This window comes from Plectropomus leopardus, chromosome 1 (genome assembly GCF_008729295.1).
Source record: "Plectropomus leopardus isolate mb chromosome 1, YSFRI_Pleo_2.0, whole genome shotgun sequence".
Lineage (NCBI taxonomy): Eukaryota > Metazoa > Chordata > Actinopteri > Perciformes > Serranidae > Plectropomus > Plectropomus leopardus.
Window position 1 is genome coordinate 385,192 of NC_056463.1, and position 7,500 is coordinate 392,691.

Below are 7,500 nucleotides of genomic sequence, written 5' to 3' on the forward strand. Positions count from 1 at the left end.
GGAAAGAGAGCAAAGAGAAGAGGAAAGGATTGAGAGAGGAGAAGAGGACGGAAGAGAAAAAGCAGCTGAGTCAGCAGAATAAATGTTGGCATTAATATGTTTCTGCAGATCGCAGATACATTTGTACGTAATTATGTGATGAAATCACTGAAACTTAAGATAATGTGTGTTTAGGTTCAGACACGAAAACACCGGTAACCGTCAGGAAAAGATCAACTTTTGGCATTAACCCTTAGGGATTGTTTGGTGCATTTTACTCATTTTTCAGCTTTATTTTATTTATTTATTTTAAATTTGGCTGTGTTCATGCATATGACATACATGACATATCCCAGACTGTCAGCAGCTACAATGTGTATAATATTAAAGCGAGCACCAAAGGTAAAAAAAACCCAACATTTTTTGTGGCATTATACTGCATTATAAAAGCAGTGATGTGTTTGTGAAAGTATCATCAACCCTTCCCTCCTCCTCCAGATGACAAAGTCAGCTTGATCACTTTAAAAACACTGAGACACGTATGAAGTGTGTTAATGTAACGTATTCGTGGTTTGCAGAAACGCACAATCCCAAAATGTTCCTCTTGCAGCTGGACTGTAAACACAGGGGAGAGGAGGAACGAGAGGGGGAAATGTTGGAGAGGAGGGGGGATAAGAAAAGAGAGGAGAGGGAGGAAGAGGGGAGTTAACAGCGCAGGGTTTGTTTGATTTGCTTCACTTAGCGGTCTCAGCGGGCGGTGCATTAAATGTGTGATTTATTAGATTAAACCTTCATACAGCTCAACACAAAGAAAAACATCATTTCTCAGCTGATGAAACTTTTCTCTCAGCTGTTTTTAGTCAAACGCTGAGTCCTGTCGTGTTGGAGATTGTGCAGGTTTGTGATCAACGTGAGCGAGCGTTCCTGCGGAGAGAAGAAATGCATCAGCGTGTGAACGCAGCGGGAGAGTAAAGTGAGAGTGAAGGAGTCTGAATCAGTCTCATGTCTCTGTGAGCATCATCTGCTGCAGGAGCTCAGCTTTTCTTTCCACATCTATTAACTCCTCTCAGAATATATACTGGAAATATCACACATTTTCATACACAAACTAAAATGTGCTTTTCCTCCGTGTTTCCTTGCTGAGCAGAGATGAGTTTGGACTAAAAACACTGTGACAAACATGTCAAAAACCTGACAAAGGCATTAAAATCGAATCTACTGTTTCTACTGTTAATGCACTTTTGTCCTCTCTATGAAATGTTGTATTTTCTCTTTCTTTCTTTAATTATTTATATTTTTTGTTACCTGCTGGATGTAAATTATCAGTCCTGCTAACTCCGACATATTAATATTTGCATTTTATACTGATGTTCATTAATATTCTTTTTCCCTTTTAAATAAGCATTAAATAAAGTAATTAATTCATACTAATTAGACATTATTATATATGTGCAATGATACCATATAACCATATAAAGAACAAAATTCAGGCTGAAGCTTCGGGTTTCCTTCAGGAGGAACGAATGCAGCTGCAGGTGGAGCTGAGTTTGTGGAGTTAAAGGTGAAGTCTGAGTTAAAGGCTGACAGAGGTCAAAGGTTGTTTGTTTCTGTCAATGTTTCATCTGATTGTTGTAGTTTAAAGCTGATCCAGGGTCAGATCTCTCTCTCTCTCGCTCGCTCTCTCTTTCACACACAGACAATCACACACTCACACACATTACCAACAGGGGACTGTTGTGGAACCTGACCAAGTGTGGACCTCTGTCTGTGGTCATTTTGAAAAAACAAAAACATTTAATTATGAGGGGTTTTTTCTATAATGACACTGCCAATGTGCTGTATTTATATTTGCTAAGAGGGGAGGGGGGAAAACTTATTGCCTTCAACTGCTGGTGAAAACTGGTTGGATATGTTGGTTTTAAGCATTTTAGGACATAACAGTTTTAAAGGTATTCAGAGTCTGATGTCAAATCAGTTTACTTAATTAAAACTGAAAATAAATAATCTTACTACTGACCATTTCATGCATGATGTTCTTTCTTTTTTAGATACCAAAATAATCATTTCTCCCCTGCCTTCTGGGTTTGAATACAGTGTGGAGATTAAAACTAAAAATATCCATTAAACCTTAATTTTTTTTGTACAAAACCATGATAACAAAATCGTTTTTCAGGAGACTGGTTTCGTCATTAATAAGCCTCATTAATAAGTCTTTTTAACAGTCAATATGTAGTTTGAAAGGCTACCTGGGGGTTCAAGACATTAACCCTATAGTGGGGTGTTAAAAAACGGCGTGTGTGAATGAGTCATTTAGATACCTGCTTCAGCCAGTGGGGGCAGTGCTGAGCACGGACTCTAACACTCACACACCCTCAGCTCCCTCTTGGCTAAAGTTTTTAAAAATTATATAAATAATCATTAAATTATTTCACCAGAGGGTCTAAGACATGATTTTAGTATGATTTGGTGCATGACCAAAAGGGGACTTCGAATATGTCCCCTGTTGGCGCTGAAACATTGTCAAGGTCCCCTGTTGGATGGGTACACTGGAGCACATGCACATAATGAGCTGTTATACTCTGCAGTGTGTCCTGATGAAATATAGTAAAAATACGTCCAAACTGTTTTTCTTACTTCTGCTAGTTTTGACAAAAATACAAAGTAAAAGTGTATTTGTCCTTTTTACAAACCAAACATCAAGTTAACTCCATCATGTCACTGCACACATGAGCCTCCTGGTTCACCTCCACAGGTGTTTCCAATAGCTGTGGCCGATTGGACTCTCTGTGCTGTTAGTTTCCTCCTGAGCTGACAGCTAATCAGACAGGTGAGTGGAAACACCTGTGAGTGTCTGCAGAGCCTTCAGTAACGAGGGTGATCATGCTGACAGCATGCTGAAGCTGCTGCAGACAAACTTTTCATGCTGGACGATCTGTGATATTAAATGTGTGATAGTGAACATGTGCAGAGCTCCCAACAGACATTTCATCACAGAGAAATAAACTGCAGCTCGTTAATTCTGACGAAAACTCTTCACTGAGCTCAAATGTCACAGAACATTTATTCAGACCTCCGTGTTTTCAGAGCCCTGCTGTTAAATGCCTGTTGGCTCCAAAAACATTATTGGGAGGAAATAATTTACTAATTCGACTCTTTAAAACTAGTGTTCTTGTACTTTTTTTTTTAAATTAATATCTTACTTATTTTGGGTCATTAGTTTTTTTGTTTTGTTTGATGTTGTCTTCTTTTGCTCATTGCTGTCTGTTTTTGAAAAAAGTCAATTTGCTCAAGTTTCAAGGGGTTAAATTGTTATTAGTTGACACGCAGCCCTTCAGTACAGTCCGAACATGTTCCTGTGTGATGTCACTTGGTTGCATTATGTGCCGTGTGAATGTTAATCTGGTGTCTTCATCCTGAAAACCCTCTGACTCATGCAGCAGATTCAGCTCCTTCAGTTTCACACCAAAACAACCTGTTTGTGCTCAAAGCAATCATTTTATTGATGTGCACATTTTACACACTTTATGTGCACATTTTACACACTTTATTATGTGCACATTTTACAAACTTTATTAATGTGCACATTTTACACACTATTATGTGCACATTTTACACACTTTATTAATGTGCACATTTTACACACTTTATCAATGTGCACATTTTACACTTTGTGCAAATGTTGGAATGAATCTAACATTTAGAGTCGCAGTTAATCGGCGAAATGCTGACAGGTGACTGATGGTCAGTGGGATTCATCACTGAGCTCACAGCAGATCTGATGGTTCAGAGCGTTTGCTGCATCTGGAGTTTAGTTCTCTGATATTCTAATATTTGATTTTTTTTTATTTTAATGAAGAGAAAACAGAAGAAGGGAAGGTTCCTGCATGATGACGACTGAACGATGAAACACGAACCCTGAGACACTCCATCTGCTGCCGTCTCACGTGTTTAAGACTTTTATTGAAGGGAAACTAATCTGCACATTAATCATAAACACAAGTAATAATTTGTGTTTTAGGGACGTTTTCATGAGGACGTCTTGGCAGGCGATGCGACCGCCGTTCCATGCAGGCAGCTGATCCGTCCATCAGCTCGCACAGTATCGGCGTGTCAGAGGCTCAGGCTCCGTCAGCCGCTGCAGACTCACCGCTAATCTCTGCTCATGACTCATGTGTCAGCCGGCCACACACAAACACACACCTTCCAGACTCCGATAACACCCTGCGGTGTGTCCTAAAGCTCCGGGGACAATCACGGTCTTTAGCGGCCGCGGCGTCGTGCCGTCCGCCCGGCTACCGACGCTAACCGCCTTAAAGCTGCGGCTTTGTAAATCCGAAGCCTCGGGCCTCGCCGGGAGCCAGACGAGGCTTTTGTGGCGTGTGAAGCAACTGTGGGTTTGTTTAGGCCTTTCCTGTCATTTTCCCACTGGAACAACAAACATTATTGTATCAGGCCGTGACTCCGGACTCCTCCGACGCTTTCTGGAGAACACGGAACAATGAGGCCGCCGCTGTCGGCCTGTCACACGCCATCTCAGCCTCAGCTGCACAAAACGCTCAGGAATTCCTCTGGGTCCTCTGGCTCGGCTGCCTCCTTCATTTTGGTTTCAAGAGACGAGAAGACACACACACACACACGCACACACACAGGTTTCACACACACATCCTTCACTGTCAGAGCGTGGAGCCACCCGGCTGCCACAGAGCAGAAATAGCTGGATGGGCATCTGTACTGTAGTGTGTGTGTGTGTGTGTGTGTGTGTGTGTGTGATGTGTGTGTGATGTGTGTATGATGTGTGTGTATAATGTGTCTATAATGTGTGTGTGTGATGTGTGTATAATGTGTATATGATGTGTGTGTATGATGCGTGTGTATGATGTGTGTATGATGTGTGTGTGTGATGTGTGTATAATGTGTGTATGATGTGTGTATAATGTGTGTGTCTGATGCGTGTGTCTCAGGATTGGCGTTTTCAGGGACGCTCATTAGAAATCACCTCCATGTTAGTTTTTCGTGAGACGCATTTACACAAAATCTGTGTTTTACTGACTTCATCCTGCGAAGTGTTTATTAATTTTGAAATTTTAAAATTTTAACATCCGGTTGAGCTCCTTTTCCCATGTTTTCTTCAGGTGACAGAAGCTTTGTGTCTCATCACGTCCAACAAAAGTTGTGTTTGAAACTGCTCCCCTTCACCCAAACACTGCACTTTATAGTGTGCTTGTCATTTTGCAGTTTTTGAATTCTCAATGGTCAATTTCATCCACTAAATATTGCACTGAAAAATACCCACAATGCACAGCAAATTTGAGTGTTCATATGGTGTACCCTAAATTTTACTCCCGTGTACCACAGTGCAACGTGATCGTGTATTTCCGGAGGAAGAAAATTCCAACGTAGTGTCCGAAATAAATCTGAAAGAAATCTTTATTGTCCCCCAAGGGGCAAATTCTTGTGCAGCCAGCAGAAGCACATTAGTGCACACAATACATGCAATAATACAATACATTAAAAATCACATTGAATCATTTGAAAAAGGCAGCAGGAACAAATGCATTCTTCCGTCTGTTTTTCCTGCGTTTCGGCTCACTAAATCTGCGTCCAGGTGGAAGCAGTGAGAGGTGGCGGTAACGTGGACGCTCGGGTCGGCCAGCACTGACCGGGTCTTCCCTAAAGAAGATCGTTTTTAAGCGACAGTGACTCAAACCAACATGCACAGGAAAAAGTGAGCGCTGATTCAATAAAACGAGAGTAAAACATTCTCATAAAGTCTGGTCGACATTAAAACTACAAAGCTTATGATAGGAACACATGCGCTGGTGAGCTTTTTTACAGACAGCATCAGCGTGAGGGGCGAAGCTCAGTCTGCCGTCACTGATGGTGCCACGATATTTATAGTTATCCACGACCTCGACCCCCTGATCATTGACGACCACAGGACAAGACCGGAGGAGTTCCCCTACAATCTGTTGTCATCTTTTTTGTCTTGGACACATTTCTAGTGAGGAGGGACAACTTCCATCACTCAGTGGACTGAGATACGAGCTGGCCGTGATCCGGGTCGTCATCGTTCAGGAGGGACGTGACTTCTGACCGTCGTTATAAAGTTAATGAGTTTTGATAAAATACAGCCAGTGAATACAGATAACATGCTGCTGGGAATCTGAGGGGGCAGAACCTGGACCAGCTCAATCACTGGTTTGAAGGTAAGAGGTTCAAATGAGAGTTTTTTCTCAGTATTTTCATGTTTTAACAGATGTGTAAGTGAACAAAGACTCTCTCTCTGTGTGTGTGTGTGTGTGTGTGTGTGTGTGTGTGTGCGTGTTGAGGTCATGCTGTCCTTATGTAAGGCAGATAAGAGCGACGTCAGGCAGCAGACAGACACCGAGTGAAAACCACCATCACATCCGAGCTTCAGTTAGAGAGTGACTCTTCCTGCTCGCCTTGTCTCGGCTCCCGCCTGGAGCTGCGGTTTCCTGCTCTGCGTCTGCAGCCGCTGATAACATCTCGCTCTCTGCTGGACTTCCTCCGTCACACTGAGATGCTGTAACAGTTCAGGTGTTTCTGGACCTGAGCGGCCGAGGCCTCACAGCCACATTTTGGTTTTCAGGGCAGCTTTAAAGTGCTTTACATCACGCAGAAAGTGTTTATACTCTCTAAATTATATATATATATATACATATATCAGGGAGACCTGAGTACACAATAAAAAACATCAACAACTAAAATACACAATATCAGTAAACAAAATAATATAAATAATATAAAAGACATTACAAAGTTTTACAAAGTCTAATATGTGCACTTTTGGTTTGTCACCTGTTTGGTGCTTTATATCTCCATGTTATTCCCAAAATAAAGGGGAAAAAAAGAAAGTGAGCATTCAGATCAACATTTCAACACGCCTCACCTCATACGAAACTTTGTAGAATAAAATTAAGTTGCATTAGTCTGATTGTAACTGTTTAATATGTTTTTCATCAGGTGACCCTGAAATGTCTTTTTCAGCTCTTTTTTATTTATTGTGGCTTCAATCTGATTTTTATTTGTTCAGATTTTATTTTTTTAGATACTTTTTAGATTCAGTTTCTTTAGCACCAAAACTAGATGATTGAAAGGTTTTTCCAAACTAAAAGCAATCTCAGACCTTTCCCTGAGTTTTCGTCCTGCAGGTTTTCGATCTCTCTGCTCCAACAGCTGATTCAGATAATCAGCTCGTTATCGAGCTTCAGGAGTTCATAATGAGCTGATCATCAGATTCAGCTGTCGCAGCAGAGAGAGATGTGAAACATGCAGGAAGAGAAGTGCTCGAGAAGAGGTTTTCTGCTTTAATGAGTAAATCTTAACGCACTCAGAAACATGTTTTCAGGACAGATGTTACTACGAAATCCTCCTCAGGAATATTTTTATTTTGAATGTTTAAGGTCTAAAGGGACACACGCTGTGTCTTTGACAAGGATCACTGAGGTGTTGGACTCAAGAGTGAAACTCAGGGGACAGTTTAGTCTTTTAAAAGTCTTA